The sequence below is a fragment of the Vitis riparia genome, chromosome 9 (genome assembly GCF_004353265.1).
Source record: "Vitis riparia cultivar Riparia Gloire de Montpellier isolate 1030 chromosome 9, EGFV_Vit.rip_1.0, whole genome shotgun sequence".
NCBI lineage: Eukaryota > Viridiplantae > Streptophyta > Magnoliopsida > Vitales > Vitaceae > Vitis > Vitis riparia.
The window spans coordinates 9481088-9498648 of NC_048439.1; positions in this window are offsets into that span (position 1 = coordinate 9481088).

A 17561-nucleotide genomic window follows, 5' to 3' on the forward strand; every position below is an offset into this window, starting at 1 on the left:
ATTATTAAGGTATAAAAATTGTAATTTAGGTACAAAAAAATGTGATTAAGGTACTAAGGTATGAAAAATATCACCTAAGGTATTAAGATACAAAAAATGCTTTCTAAGTACAAATGATGTGACTAAAGTACATAGATACAAAAATATAATATAAATATGAATAATGTGAAAATTTTCTAAAAAATGTGATCAAAGTACAAATAACCAATTTAATTATGAGAAATGTGACTATCATGTGAAATATGTTGACTAATTTATAATAAGGTACAAAAAATGTTACCAAGGCATCAAGGCATAAAAAGTATAATTTAGATACAAATAATGTAACCAATTACTGTTTATATTATGAAACTTGAATCAATCTTGTTGTGCTACGCAAGGGATCGATGTTGGGGATTGAGTTTGCAAGAGTTTAAGGTGGCAACACCCTTTGGAATTTTTTTTATTTTTTATTTTTTATTGAATGATGAGTTTGCTCCTATTATATTTAATTACTATAATCTTGACTATTGTGCACTTTATAGATGTAGGGATCATATTGATCGCCAAATCACATTAAAAATCTCTTCTTCTTCTTCTTCTTCTTCTTCTTCTTCTTTTTTTACTCGTATGTGTAATTTGATTAATAGTTACAAAACATGTTATTGACGTATAAAAAATGTGAGGAAGGTACAAAGGTATAAAAAATATGATCCAAGTACAAATAATGTGATGAAATTATAAAAAAAATATGACTAAGTTATATTAAGCTACAAAAAATATAACCAAGGTAATAAGGTATAAAAAGTGTGTTCTAGGTATGAATATTAATGTAACTATGATGGAAAGAATATGAACTAAGTACCAAGCTACAAAGAAGTTGACCTAACTATTAACATATTAAAAAAGCAACGTAAGTATAAAATATGTTATCAAATCATTGAAGTATGAAAATTATTACCTAAATGCAACAAATGTTAGTAATAACTAAGATATAAAATGTGTGACTAAAGTATTAAGATATGAAAAATACAACTTAAGTACATAAGGCACAACAATATAATTAAGGTATACAGAATGTGATTAAGATACATAAGTACAAAAAATTATAAGTATGGAAAATGTGATCGAAGTATGAAAATATATCTATAGAATGAAAGATATGACAATGATATTAAGATATAAAATTTGTAATCCAACTTCAAAGAGTATAACCAAAGTTTACAGGTACGCAAAATATAAAAGAATTTATTATTATTTATTTTGATATTTTTCTTAACATATTAATATTTATATAAAATAAATAAAAGAATACTTGTGGACTCACATTTTTTGCATGTGTCCCCACTCAATGGCGAGGTTCTCTTTTTATTATTAAAGTTTGATTTTTGAAAAGACTTGCAATCTCCATTTATTTTATTTTATTGGAAAACAAAATAAAAAGAAAACTTTAAGTGTGACTCGTAGAAAAAAGAAAGACAAGTTTGTGAAAACTAAGTTTGGATTTGGGGATTAAGTTACCTATTAGGAAAGTACAGTAATGAACCGTAGCACCCCTCTAAGCCTTAAAAAAAATAAATCTCTACTAATCAAGTTGGGCAAGTATGGTAATTGGTTGGTTAATCTATGAATGCTGAGGAATAATCAAAGAATGAAAGCAAATTATGCATGATAACAGATAAAATAAATAAATATGATAACATATAAGGCATATCTTAATAGCAAATAAGTGCATTTTCATGAAAAACAAGATTAGTAAATAAGTACAATAATCACATGTATGCCACAGATCAGGACAAAAACCAATTATTCAATCAATGTATCAATCAAAATCAACAATCAAATGGTGATTGTCTCATATGTCGGACCCCGCCAATGCCCAAGTTATTTTTACATGAATTAATTCCATAAATCCCATTTTCCTGATGATCATAGAGGGAGGATCATAGAAATTTGGAGAAAATTCCATTATTCTGAAATCATAGAATTTATTCATGTTTATTAAAATCAGCAAAATCGAAAATTTATTAAAAAAAATCAAGAAAAATAGTAAAAAGGTGCATGAAGAGGAAATATGGCAACCAAAATTATTAAAAAGGGATTTTATTGACCTTAAGACTACTAAGGAAAAATAAAAAAAAGTTGAGTAAAAGAAACTAATTGAAAATCAGATTTTTGAAAATCAATTTTTGAAAAGATGAAGAACGTAAGGAATGAGGCATCCACGTGTGTTTTAAGAATGGCCCACCAAAGGTGGCCACGCATGCCATGCAAGAGTGGGTCCCAGGGGCTTACGAGCTGGTCGCAGAAAGCATGGGATGGGGTTCTGGTAATGGTGAGGCCCTATATAGCTGTCCAAGATGCCTACGAGCAAAGAGCACAACAAGAAAGATGGAATCATCGGACTTGATCCCACTTCTGCTTTCCTTTCTGTCTGAAAACCCATTCACCCGATTTCATTTTTATTGCATTGCTGCGAAAAAAAGCTCTCCAAAACCAGTCTTTTTTATTAAGAAGCCAATATTCGGGTTCCATTTCCTTGCATGAAGATTCATAACACCCACACCCCTATTTCATCACTTTCAATCTTTCCCAACTCCAACAGCAAACCAATATTTCGATCCTCCAGTTCTTGTAAGTTATCATCACCACTGACAGCATCATGGTTGATATCACTGTTGCCATCAAAGGCTCACTGAATTTCGATGTGGATTTATTATTAAAATGGTTATATTTTTGTTTGGCACTTTCAAGCCAGTATTGCAGAACCTCCAAAGGGTCACTGTTTTCTTTAGGAAAAAGGTCCAAGCCGGAATCCTTTTCTCAATCCTTGCAATTACTTCAACATCTATATACAACGGACCTTCTGAACCTTTAAGCAACCTCTTCATGACAACATTCCATGAGTCACCACCATTCACGAGTGACTCCAGTGCAACTTATATACTGGTTCCATGGGATCCATCCTCTGTGGGTACATTAGTTCTGCAATGACGAGCTGTGACAGCTAGCACCAATGGCATGACAATGCAAACTATCCTCCATGAAGAAGCAATGAAGGCAAGTCCAGTGGAGGCCTCCTTGGCCTATGTTCATTGTACAAGACAGGTCTTTCCACCTGGGCGGATGTCATGGTTCAAAGTCGCAGTATCGGTCACTGACTCGGAGGGTCCCGAGGTGTATTGATCTCGGTGTATCGGTTTTGGTATCGGGCGATACGTAAAATAAGCTAATTAGAAAATTCAAAAAAATATAAAAATATTATGTAAATCATCATAAAAATATATACAATTAAATAAGCTCAAAAAATTAATAAAATAAAATTGTCTCACATTTAACATTATTTAAATAGTTATAAAAGTATATGCTCAAAGTTATTTATGATAATGCTAATAAAAGAAAGTTATTTTATTTCAAATATAATAACATTTTTACTAACAACACATACAATACAATAATCAATTCCATGTTGAATGACGAGAGGGTTCAAAATCATTATCATCAGTCCTACGACGAGCATACAAATTGGGGTGGCAATTCCCGTAGTGAGGATATGATTGAAAGAGGTGTTCATAACTCGAATATGTTGAGTGAGATGATTGGCTTGATGATCCATAATCAGGAAAATATGGTTTCGAAGCTTGTTCAGGATTAACACTAGATTGATAGTATCCAAAACCTCGATAAGCAATGCTACTGCTACTAGAAGATTGATCATATCCATATGAGTCACTAGCTCGTGTTCCAGTATTTGAATATCCCTCTGGATGCATCATTGGAAATCGATTAAAATCATTTCTACTAAAAGTACTGGAAGAGCTATCACGGTCTCTAAAGTTGTGATATGATCTATCATCTACCCCTCTGAAATACGACCTTGATCCTATACCCAAATTTTGTAAGTGCTCATCAATACGGTGATGATTTGATCTATGATAATCATGCCCACTAGAATAATCATCATCACTGGGAAATGTAGTTAGTCTTTCCAAATGCTTTTGTTGTTCCCATATCCCTGGTCGATATCGATGATCTGTATCTTGTGTGGCATAGTAATTTTCACCTCCTTGTGCCCATGACATGCTAGGATCTACTTGACTAACATAACCGCCCCCCAGTGCTACCATCTCCTCCAGTACCCTCACTAGTGCCACCAACTCCTCTATTGCCCCCACTAATGCCACCACCCGCTTACTGCCCGTGTTGTCACCATCATCACTACTAGAACTTGAAGAAATTGTTCTAGAAGCCTTCCCTTTACGATGGGAATCAACATCTCTTTCTCTACCTTCTTCATTAGTGGGAAAACCTTTATCCAACCAATCCAAATTATCAGATGATAAAATAGGCTCCTCTCCTTCTCGTATCCACTCATCTAATATATCATCATCATTAAATATATGATTCAGATCAATTGGATTGTATAAATCTTCATTGCTTCGCTCTTGCATCAAATTCTTAACTCGAAGTCGCATATTGTAGTGCACATAAACTAACTTATGCAACTTTTTCATTGCTAAATGGTTGCGCAACTTTCTGTGAATCAATGACCATGTGCTCCAATTTCTTTCACAACCTGATGAAGAACAAGTTTGGCTTAAAATTTTAATAGCAATCTTTTGTAGATGTGGACCTTCGTCGCCATAGTTGTTCCACCATTCAGCTATAATAAAGAAAATGCATACTTATTAATCACTATGATATATTTAACAAAAAATGATGATAATTTCTTATTTGTAATAGACATAAATGCATTGAGTACCTGGAAGAGATTGATTTATTGCTTTCTTTGTAAGTGCACTTCCAAATTCTCCTTGGCCGTCAACAAATAATTTCACCTACATCATTAACATTTTTTTTTTTTGTTAACGCACATTACATATACAAAATGCATTATATAAAGGTCACAAACTATTATTATACCTCGTTAATAGCTTTTGCTTGTCTATCCAAATCTAGCTCTAATATCTTGATAACCTCCTTTAATCCAACTTTAATTTTCGGATGATTGGAGAAATGTTTTGAATATTGGAACATTGGATTTAAAAAATATGTTGCCATCAGTTAAATAATGATCAGTTTATAATAATTTGTACTTGAAAAAAATAATAAAAAATATATAAAGAATTTTTTTATTACCTGCAGCATGCAAATGTCCGTGCAATTAACCTTCCCACATTCTATCAATGACATCCCAATACTTTTCCCATTGCTTGACCGAGGCCTTGATAGCCAATTTAGCTCTATCCATTGCTTCATAAATGATTAATGGTGTGGGCTTTTTATCTTGATCAACTAATTTCAATACTTTAACGAGAGGTTCCATGATGGTTTGAACTTCTCCTGCCTTCTTCCAAAATCAATCAGTTAAGATAAGGTTAGATACTTATCTCTTACATTTTTTCTGCTCCTATCTTTATTGAATTCACGCCACTCATTTGTTGTGCACATTCTTTTCAAATCAGCCTCATAACGTATAAGACTCTCAAGTGAAATGAATTCAGTGGCAAAACGGGTTATTCTTGGCCTTAATAGATCTTTATCCTTGGTGAACACTTTCATCAAATTCACTACTTTCAAGCTATTATAAATAAATCCTGTGATCATCTTAGCTTGATCTAATGTCTCCTTAATCTGCTTCATGCTTCCAATATCTTCAAGCATTAAATCAATACAGTGGGCTGCACAAGGAGACCAAAACAAATGCTTCCGCTTCTCCATCAACAACATACCGACTACTTTAAAACTTGCCTCATTATCAGTGACTACTTGAACAACATTTTCCTCCCTAACCTCCTCTACAACTTTATCCATAAGGGAAAAGATGTAATCTGTTGTCTTAGGTATGTTGGTAGTGTCAACTGAAGAATGGTATATCATACTTCTATCATAATAAATCATGAAATTGATGATAGGCTTTCTAGTCCTAGAACTCCAACCATCACACATGATTGTGCACCCATATATAGGCCATTTAGCCTTCAATGTTGTTATGTATACCTCAAGCTCTTGCACTTCCTCTTCCAAATATGTATTTCCAATTTGGTATCCCGTGGGACCCTTGATGCCTGGACCTGCTTCTACTATGGTATCAATCATTGATTGATAGTAAGGCTCACTGTCAGCTGCATTAAAGGGTATTGCATTAAAGAGAAAGAATTTAGAAATAACTTTACCCACTTTCTTCATCTCTTCAGTAGAAAACAAGCTTTTTATTGATTTCTGCTTTGATGGGAACATGTAGGGATCAATTCCTTTTGGAGGTATGCTAGCTCCTTCTCTTACACTAAAGCTATGTGTTAGTCCGCACTTAATCCTAGCATTAGAAGGTTGTGAGGAACTACCACCCTTCTGATGCTCTTGTCCACCTTCTTCAAAAATTCGATGACTTTCTTTCATTGCTTATTTCATTTGTCTTCTTTCAAAATCATCCATAGCAACTTCCTCAATTTCATCATCAGAATCACCCTCATCAATTTCTAGAAATTTTCTTTATTTAAGGAATTCAAAAGTCGTTCTTTTTTTTTTTCTTTAACTATGCTTTTTCTTTTGAAGTATTAGACATATGTTGTCTAACACTATGTGACACTTCTACTGGTACACGTGGACATCCTTCCACTTGTCCAGATATATGTGCGATGTGTTGCTTTAATCTTGTTATACCACCATGTATAACTTTCCCACAATATTTACACTTTGTGGTTCTTCTACTACCACCAATAGGTTCTGCATGCTCCTAACCAATATCATGTTTTGAAGCCATTTTGAAATTTTAACCTAACCATGTATAAAAGGAAAACAATTTACTTTTCAAATTAAATATATATAAACACATTTATATAAGAATTATAATATTTAATTTTCCACTCACTTATATATTTCATATTGTTACCATATAAAAATAAATTGTACTAAAAAAGCAATAAACATGATCTCACCTAAGTTCATCATCTTTTGTTTTCCACTTACTTATATGTTTTTGTAATTAAAATAAATGTAATTGACCATGTAAATGCATACCCTTCATTCCGTATTATTAAATCATTTATGATTATTTGAAGAAAAAAAATTTCAATGATTATTAATTTTCTATAGTAATTTAATTTTGCAATATAGTATTAATGTAATTGAGTAATAAGGAATTTTTTGTCACTAATATAATGTAAATTTATTTATACTAATAGAAAATTGAGTGATATTTTTAAAGTATTCAAGACAATTTCTTGTACATTATATTTTGTACCATTATACAAAATTTTATATAATCCTTATACTTGAAGAGTAACTCAATTTATTAAAACCTAATTAGTTAAAAATGATGAAAATAATCCTTATATTTGAAGAGTAACTCATTTTTTTATATATATAAATACCCTTGATTATTTTAAGTATTTGCATGTATGCTTTAAAAGAAAAAATTATTTTTATAAGGAAAAAATGAGAGTGTTTTTTTAAAATGATGCCAAAAAAATAATGAAGGGTTAGATTTACAAAATTGGGTTTTCAATAACCTTTTTAATTAAATAAGTCATTTACTAATCCTATATTTGGTTTATGAATATTAGAGGAAAAAAAAGAAAACTAAACAAATTTAAGGTTAATAAATTATTTTTTTATGGCTCTTTTAATTCATTTTATTTATTTATTTTTCTATATAAAGATTATATAATTTAAAAATATATCAATGTTTAGCTAATTTTTAATTGCAGTTGATTCTCTTTTATATTTTTTATGATAAAAATAGTGAAAACAAAATAAATTAATTTTCTTAATAATTTTTTGGGAATCAAATATAACCTAAACGAAGGTTTAGTATCTATTACAAAAGAGTACTTATAATTTTTTACTTATATATGATATTATAATAAAATCATAGGTTTATTTTATTTTATTTTTAAAAAAAAAATACTATTTTAGTATATGTTAGAAACATAAAAATATTAACATCTTCATCATTTTTTGGGTTAAAAATTAATAATAAATATTTAAGTAATAATTTTTCACAATATTTTATTTAAATTGAATAATTAATAAAGTTTAACTTTTTAAAAATGAGTCAAAATTTTCATTCCATGTACTCATTTAGAATTGAATTATGAACATAATATTATAAATTTTTTTATTTTATATGTAATTAATTAGATTGGTTTTTTGAATTCAAAATTATTTTTAAAAATTAAAAAATTCATGAAATAATTTAAATTTATTAATTATGTCTTATTTACTTTATAAGACATATAGCAACAATATTTGAAAAGAAATAACAGATTATATATAACAACAATATTAAACCACATACAGAAAGTATATACATTAATTTGAAAATGAATAACAGATTATATATATGATATTATAATAAAATCATAGGTTTATTTTAAATTTATTAATTATGTCTTATTTAGTTTATAAGACATATAGCAACAATATTTGAAAAGAAATAACAGATTATATATAACAACAATATTAAATCATATACAGAAATTACATATATTAAATTGAAAATGAATAACATATTATATATAGCAACAATATAGCAATAATATTAAACAATATTTGAAAAGGAATTCCTTTATTAATTTATTACCCGTCGGTTACTTTCAAACCCCCTGCCCTTTGTTTCTTCTTCTTCCCCAACACAGCAACACCACGAAGATGCAGCCCTTTGTCTTCTTCCCCAACACCACGAAGACGCAGCCTCTCGCTCTCAGACTATCGGACCACGATCTGCTACCTTCCCACTAGGCACCGCACCAAAGATGAAGATTCTAGACTCCGGCAATGGTGGATTTAGGGTTAGGTAAGTTATTCTTCAACCGAGGCTCTTTTTAAAGGCTGTTGAAAGGGTCACGGGTTTGTTTCAAATTTTCATAGGTTTTCTTTTGCAGATGAATTTCTGATTTCTCTAAAAAATCAAGACTTGTTGTAATGGGGCTTTTTTGCAGAGAATCTATTGAATTTTTTTCTCCGAGTTGACCGAGTTAACTCGGAATATAGCTCCAGCTGTCATAAGTCCTCCAATCTCTTTAGGAATGTACCAGAGAAAATGTTCTTGTGGAGTACAAGGGATCTTAGGTGACTCAGTTTCCCAAGCCCAAGAGCTAATATTTGAATGAAGAAAGATAAGGAATGGAGGAAGAAGCCATGGGAAATGTAGCATCTGAAGATGGATTTCCAAGCAGGGGTAGTGGGTGATGAAAGATATGAATTGAAAAATAAGAGAGTCGTGTAAGAGATCGAGGTTAGGGTAGCTACAGAGGATAGTGGAGTGGATAGGGGATGGTGGGTTTCATGCATGGTACGTTTTACACCACCAGCCTTATACTTTACTCATTAACTCTTTAGCTTTCCTCTGCTTTCTGACCACACTGTGTCTGATCCTGTCTTTGATACTGGAGCACGGCTCTATCATTCCACACTTTGCAGCAATATTTCCACTAGCATAAAAAAACTTTACGAAAAGCTTCTGGAGTTCCTTTGAGCAGTCACCAAGGGAGTGGGTTTGCCTGTATCCTCAACTTAAATGCAGACCCAGAAACCCAACATCATTTGAATCAAATCCGAAGTCTATCTGCTTCAATCTCCGTTTAGAACCGAACTTCTTTTCCTCTTCATCCATCCTCTTAACCCACAAGCATCCCTGAAATCTTGAATCCTGTATCCAAACCTGCGTAAGCCCAACATCTGCTGACTCTCCACATCTCCCCTGCTTTTCTTTCTATGCTTTTGTTCACTAGTTCAGTGGCTACCCTGATGGATGGAGCATTGCCACTTGATGTCCTTCAGCAAGTCCATAGAAACTACTGCATGGAACTTCAGCAACAGTGCATCTAAAAATGCCTTCCAATGATCTCATACTCTGCAAGCCCCCTCTTGAGTCTATCAAGCTTCGAGAGATTAATTGTCTGACTTTGGTACAATTGCTTCTAACTGCCTTCTGAAAATATTCATCACTTATCACCAGTTTCTTCTCTTGTTGGTTTACAGAACCTGGTCCGTTTTTTGCATTCCTAGAAGCTGGCTCAGCTGCAACTGTACTTGATTGGGCCGGATCATACCTTCCACCATCACCACCAAGATCACTCAAACGATCAGATGCTCTTGGCTCTTGATATCACTGTAAACATCCTACAGCCCATCTCATCCTGGAAGTTCAGAGTAACAACTGTGTGGACGTATAATCAGAAGGCGGGGTTGTGGGTTCAACTCTCAATTCTTCACCAAGAGAAACACACCAATAGGCCATGAAAAGGGTGATAAGGGGATTGATGCCCTCCAGGCAGTGTTGTAGGTAGCATAGCTCGACCAACATCAGCAGCAAATACACAGAAAATGAACAGAAACAGAGCATAAAAGGGTGGAAACAAAAGGAACAGACAAAAGCCACATCTCATGTTTCAATCCATGGGCCCAAACGAGCAAGGGGACCTCGGGTGGATTTAAAAATGAAAAGAAGGATGAAATCAATGTCCACATATGGCACATAGTGAAAACAAAGCAGAGTCAAGCTAAGTCCAAACAATGTCAAAGAGAGCAGTGAATAAATCAACAGCAATAAACATGCAGACAGACCAGAACCCCATAAAGCTCTTATCAATAGCCCAGCAAACAAACGGTACCTAATGAGGAAAACTATGAAGAAAACATAGCGTCCATTACCTGAGGAACTCCTCTCAAGCGAAGCTCGCTTGGCTTCTAGCTATCTTTTCCTCGTCCACCAGCCAGATTTCACAAGCTTCTCTGGTTCCTCTGCTTCCCTCCCTATTGCTCTTGCTCTCTGTTACTCTTGCTCTCCCCTAACAGTACTTGCTTCCTTCTCAAGTCACCATCCAAAACCTAGAATATCCTCCCTAACCCCTCACTCTCTGTCCCTCTACGTTCACCCAGAATCCCTGCTACGTGTCTCCGCTAGTGAAAATTTCTCGGCCCCTTGCTCAAGACACTCCCCTCCTTAAACAGCCAGCCCCTTGCTAGAGGAAATCCCTCCTACACGTGTCGCCAATCTGACCCAGGAGAATATCCTCTAACCGCTCTCTAACAACCCCAGACCGCCCAAAGAAAATTCGAAAACCCCCCATGAAAACCTATCAAAACAAATGTCTCCAGATGGCCCAAAATGGGGGGTCCACAATACCATGTCAAGGTTATGAACCTTCAACTTTGTTATATTTTTTCATCACTACATCTTCAACATACTAATTAAGTTACATAATTTTTCAACTTTTTCATTCATCTTCTTACAAAAATAATTTAATAACAAAGATAAATAACTAATTTATGTGCTCAATATAATCCATTTAATTTTGATAAGAATTAGATATAATATATTGAACTAATTTTTATCTTAATCGATTATTTTATTTATCAAGTTATAAAATTATATAAAAATTCTTTTCAAAATAATAAATGATTAATTAATTAATAGTTGTAAAGTTTTATACTTCTAAAAAACTATATAATCCAACTCATTTAAATTTCTTCTTTTTGCTTTATTCATTATTTTTTTTTATCAAATTTTTATTTTTATTTATTTTATTTTATCTTTTGGTTCACAACGACAATAAATTATTGATGCAACTATATAGCATGGGGCCGAAGCACAATGCTTGGGTACCAAAGTTTGGCCATTTTGAGCTTTAAATAGAAATTTAAATTTGAAAAGTAAAATCTTTTTATACTTCAAATTTTTAAATAACTTTTAGAAATTATTAAATATTTGAGAATTATTTTATTCTATATCATCTTTACTTTTATTTTTATTTTTTAAAATGGAAAATAAAAAGTGTGTCTAAAACAATATCTTAATTTTATTTTTGTTAACTTCTTAATAGATTATTAAATAATAAAGAATTATAATTTTCTTATTTCAATGATACTCATTTTAAATCCACCAACAAGTATGGACACTTCCTTCCTTATCATTTATATTTGGTTCTTGCTTTCTCTCTTTACTATTCTTTGTATTGGCTTGGCTTCGTCAGAACCAAGGAGGCATAGGCATTCTATCAGGCGTGTGTGTAGAAAGGCTGACCATTACATAAGTTAAAAGACTACAACTACAAGCCAAGCCGAAGCAACTCCCTTCTATTATCATAGGAACAATAAAACGATGAACACTCTTCTTTTATTTCTCTTTTTTTTTTTTTTTCTGTTACCGACTTCTTTACTATATATATACGTATATAGTAATCTCAATTAATTCATTGAAAATATATAGTAATAATAAATTAGCATCATCAATTATCTTGGAAAGCATAGTTTGGCAATGTTTTTTAAAACTTGTTTTTAAAATGGAGAATAAAAAATAATTTTATGTTATTTCCCGAAAATCAAAGTGTTTGTCAAGTTGTTTCTTAACAAATTATAAAAGAAAAATTTGTTTTTAAAAATAATTTTATACTTTATTTTGTAAAAAAATTATAAATTTAATTTATATTAATATAAAATCAAATTCAAGTTAAGTCTTGTTAAACTTTTTTAAAAAAAAAAAAAAATTATATATGAATTAAAGATAAATAACTTTTAAATTATTAAAAAATATTTTTATTCTAATGAAACAAAAATTATTATGAAATAAAAATAATTTTGGTATTCATTTTTAATACAAGTTAAAATAGTAGTTCAATTTATTTTTTTTCTTTTTTTTCTTTTCTATTTGGCAACACAAACAAATATTGAATTTGAAAAAAAAAAAAAAAAAAAAAAAAAAGGAAGAAAAAACCAAGTGTTTTGATATATACAAAATAATAATTCATGTCAAGAAAAAAAAAACAATCATTTGCTACTTTTTTTCCTTTTTCTACCACTTGCTATCTCCCTTTAATTTACTAATTTTACAAAGGGCATGGACGTATAAATTATATTGTTATATTCTCTCTCATTGATGGATGCTTCTCACACTAGTATAGAGAAAACAAGATTAATAGTGAATTCAAATCATCTTAGATGTGTCCAAACCTTACCCCTTTTAAATCCACTACCAAATGTGAATGCCACTCATCTTAGATGTGAGATAGGGAAAATGAGGTAGAAGAAATATATAATTATAAATATACAAAAAATGAGTTTGTAGATACATTAACTCTTGCATCTCACATTCCGATCGGTTCTACCCTTTTATGAGTGAGAAGTCCAGAGCATCTTTTGTTGCCATACTTTTCTTTTTCTTTGCATATAGATAATTAATCAAACATGGATATTTACCCAAATTAAGCTATTAATAGAGTTTTAGTGGAAAATATTTCCTAATTTCTTTTTTCTTTCTTTCTTTCTTTTTTTATGAATTCTAGATGCATTAAAGATTATGTCAATTTATGCTATTGTTCTAGTCCTCAGCACTTAATTGAAGAAAGGATTATAATATAATGACATTTTTTGTTTACCTTTTCTTTTTCTTGTACAAATTGTGCTATTTTGCAAGTTTTCACCATTAGATTTCTTATTCATATTTTTTGTTTAATAATAAAATAATAGTAATAATAAACAAAATTATTGAACAACCATATGTTCTTATAAATAAGTATGAATTAGTGAAATTATTATCAAAAAGCAAATAATGTAACTAAAGTATGAAAGTCATGGTAATGATACAAAAAGGTAAATTACAAAATATGTAAGTAGGGTACAAAATATGTAATAAGGGTAAGAAAAATGTGCTTGAAGTACTAAGGTACGAAAACGATCACTTAGATGATTAATGTGTTAGGTATAAAAAATTTAATCAAGGTATTCAAGTTTAAAAAAAAAAATCATGATGTAAGTATAAAAAATGTAACCAAGTTAACGTTATAAATCATTTGACTAAGGTACTATGCTAGGAAAAATATAATCAAGATATTAGCTACAAAAAATATTATCTAGGTGTGAATAATGTGATTAAAATATTAAGGTAAAAAAATATGATCTAATTATGAATGATATGACCAAGTTACAAAATATGTAAAAATAAGGTTGTAGACCCCCTCAGATGCGGGGCATTTTTTTTTCTTTCTTTTTTTCATTTTTTTATTTTATTCTTCCTTCTTCCTTTCTTCTTCTTACCACCCCGAGGGGGCGGCGGGGACAAGATGGGTAGCCAAAGAGGACTAATGGGTGAGCTGCTCTCGAGCGGCCAAGAGGTTGGATGGGATGGAAAGCAGATATGATAGAGAGATATTTTCGTTAGCTTGGGGAGCAAGCTAAGGGGGAGGACTTGGACGAGAGAAGGGGGGAGGAGATTTTTTTGGGCTGTGGGAGAGAAACGAAACCGAAAGTTGGCTAAAGAGGATTTAAAGCAAAAAAAAAAAAAAAAAACAGAGTACTAGTTGTGGGAGGGAGTTAGACTAAGGAAGAGGACGTTAAAGAGAAAACAGGGGAGGACTTTTGGCTAAGTTTGAAGAAGCTAAGGAATCAAGTGCGGGATACTAAGCAAACCTTTGCTTGAGGAGAGCATTGCCAGCAACACTTCAAGACTCGAGGCATAGGCATCCCAGCGTACTGACCTATTCATCCAAATTTAATTCCCAATTTTCCAAGTTCTGATTTTCATGACTCCTAGTTTCAAATTATTTTTCTAAAATTCCAATTTTCCAATTTAGTTTCAAAACTTGATTTTCAAAAATTTGTCTTTCAGATGGTTTTAAATCTTTTAAATTCATTTATTTGATCTTTTTATTCGCCTAACTTAATTATTTTTATTTGTTCATCTTTCATATAATTATTTATTTATTTATTTTATTATTTTATTTTATGTTATTCATTTATTTATTTATATGCCATTATTATTATTATTATCATTATTTTCTTCTTTCTTTATTTTTCTTTTCTTCATTAAAATCCTGATTCACCAAAACCTAATTTTTAATAAACGTATTGCCATTTTTCATTCAGTCATGCATCCTATGATTTTCTTTGCTTTTTTTTTTTTTTTAATCATTTTCTCATTTTTTACTATTTTAATAAGCACGAAGACAATTTTTGTAATTCCAAAATAATGGAATTTGTGAGATTAACTAATGCAAGATCAATTGGGTTTTGGTGGGACCTAATATACTTGATTTTCTCATTGATTGATTGATTACTATGCTTGATTGGCTTGCCTCACTCTATGACATGCATGCGATTATTCTATATTTGTGCACTAACCTTGTCTCTTATGATAGGGCTTGGCTTGTGACTAAGGTATGTCTCGTACTCAATTGCGTTTATCGATTTATTTGTTATCACGCGTGTTTTGCTTTCACACATTTGATCATTGTTTGGTATCCATGTCTAATCAATTAATTGTCATACTTGCTTCATCTTATTAGTAGAGACCCGTTTTTAGGGACTTAGAAGGGTGCTACGTCTCACCACCGTACCTTCCCAATAGGTAACCTGACTCCCGAACCCAGACTTGGCTTTTCACATACCACATTTTCCAAATAAGGAGTCACACTTAGGGTTTTTCTTTCTTATTTTGTTTACCCTTTAAAAATAAAACAAAAATAAGTGTGACTCCAAGTATTTTTCTAAAAATCAAAATTTCACCAAATAAATCAAAAAGCGAGTTTCGCCATCAAGTGGGAACGCATCGTGCCAAAATTCTCACCACTGTACGTTTCCAATAGGTAACTTGACCCTCGAACCCAAACTTGGTATTTCACATACCACCTTTTCCAAATAAGGAGTTACACTTAGGGTTTTTCTTTCTTATTTTGTTTATCCTTTAAAAATAAAACAAAAATAAGTGGTGACTCCAAGTCTTTTTCTAAGAATTAAATTTTCACCAAATAAATAAAAAAACGAGTTTCACCATCGTGCCAAAATTCTCACCACTGTACCTTCCCAATAGGTAACCTGACCCTAAACCCAGATTGGGTTTTTCACAGACCACCTTTTCCAAATAAGGAGTCACACTTAGTTTTTTTTTTTCTTATTTTGTTTACCCTTTAAAAATAAAATAAAAATAAGTGGCGACTCCAAGTCTTTTTCTAAAAATCAAATTTTCACCAAATAAATAAAAAAGTGAGTTTTGTCATCAAATGGGAACGCATCGTACCAAAATTCTCACCACCGTACCTTCCCAATAGGTAACCTGACCCCCGAACCCTGACTTGGTTTTTCATAGACTACCTTTTCAAAATAAGGAGTCACACTTAGGGTTTTTCTTTCTTATTTTGTTTACCCTTTAAAAATAAAACAAAAATAAGTGGCGACTCCAAGTCTTTTTCTAAATATCAATTTTTCACCAAATAAATAAAAAAACGAGTTTCGCCATCCAAAATTCTCACCACCGTACCTTCCCAATAGGTAACCTGACCCCCGAACCCTGATTTGGTTTTTCACAGACCACCTTTTCCAAATAAGGAGTCACACTTAGGGTTTTTCTTTCTTATTTTGTTTACCCTTTAAAAATAAAACAAAAATAAGTGGCGACTCCAAGTCTTTTTCTAAAAATCAAATTTTCACCAAATAAATAAAAAAGCAAGTTTCGCCATCGAGTGGGAACGCATCGTGCCAAAATACAGGGTCCACAAAATGGCGACTCCACTGGGGAGGCTTTAAAGGGTCAAGCTTGAACTTAAAATGAAGCAAATATGGCATTTGATGGGTCGATCAATGGGTACCTATCTTTCAATTGCACATTAAGAGCTCTTGATATCATTATCCTTGATGCATGCTTGGTTATTGTGTTCGTTTGGAGCTTTGATATGCTAATTTTGTTGATTGAATATCTTGATTGAGGATTATGATGTATCAATTTTTTTGTGCTCCATTGTTGAATCTACTTGGGACATTAATACGTTGATTCTGTTCATTCACTTGATTGATTGTTTTGCTTGTCTTAGCATAGTGACTTTGATCTTGCCATGATTTGCTCTGTTCACTTCACATGTATAGACTCATTGTTGTATATCTTTTGACTTAATGTGTTGATTTTCTTGCTTACATATTGTCTCGATCATCTTTGAGCATGTTGTCTTTGTTACTATTCGTCTTGATTGTCATAGCTTGTATGTGGACATGAGTGATATATTTGTACTCTGTTTGACTGCATGTTGCATGACTACCCTTCTTCTATATGATTGTGTGTCACTTGTCTGTGTGGGTCGCACACCTAACCCCTTACCTCCAATCCTTTGGTTTCGATCATTTCTTTCATTCTGGCTCTCACTTTTGCAAGTGTGAGGCCTCGTGTGTGCTTGTTTCTCTTACTGAGCTAAATGTTAGGAGTAGGGTCAAATGATGGGCTATATCAATGTTTTGGAGCATTCTGGAGAAAATCGACACGCTGATGCTGATTGGAGTCTGATCATTGAAGACCTGTATAGCCCAAAGCTAGGTTTCATAGATAGTTGTGCGACCAGTGTGTTTCCTTTTCCACTTTAGATTCATAGGGCTTTCGGATGCACCCACACCGCTCACTGTGCACTCTAGTTGACCATTAAGTGTTGAGAGTTTCGAGAGATTTCACCGTAGGAAACCCCTTAGGATGTCGAGGTAGTGCATGTGTGGAGGTGATGACCACCTTGCATGAAGTGCCCCGTCTCTTTGGAGGGATGCAGAGGGTTGCATACTGCTAGAGGGTACGATCGCTTATGCTAGGGATCTTTTAAAGTCCACCT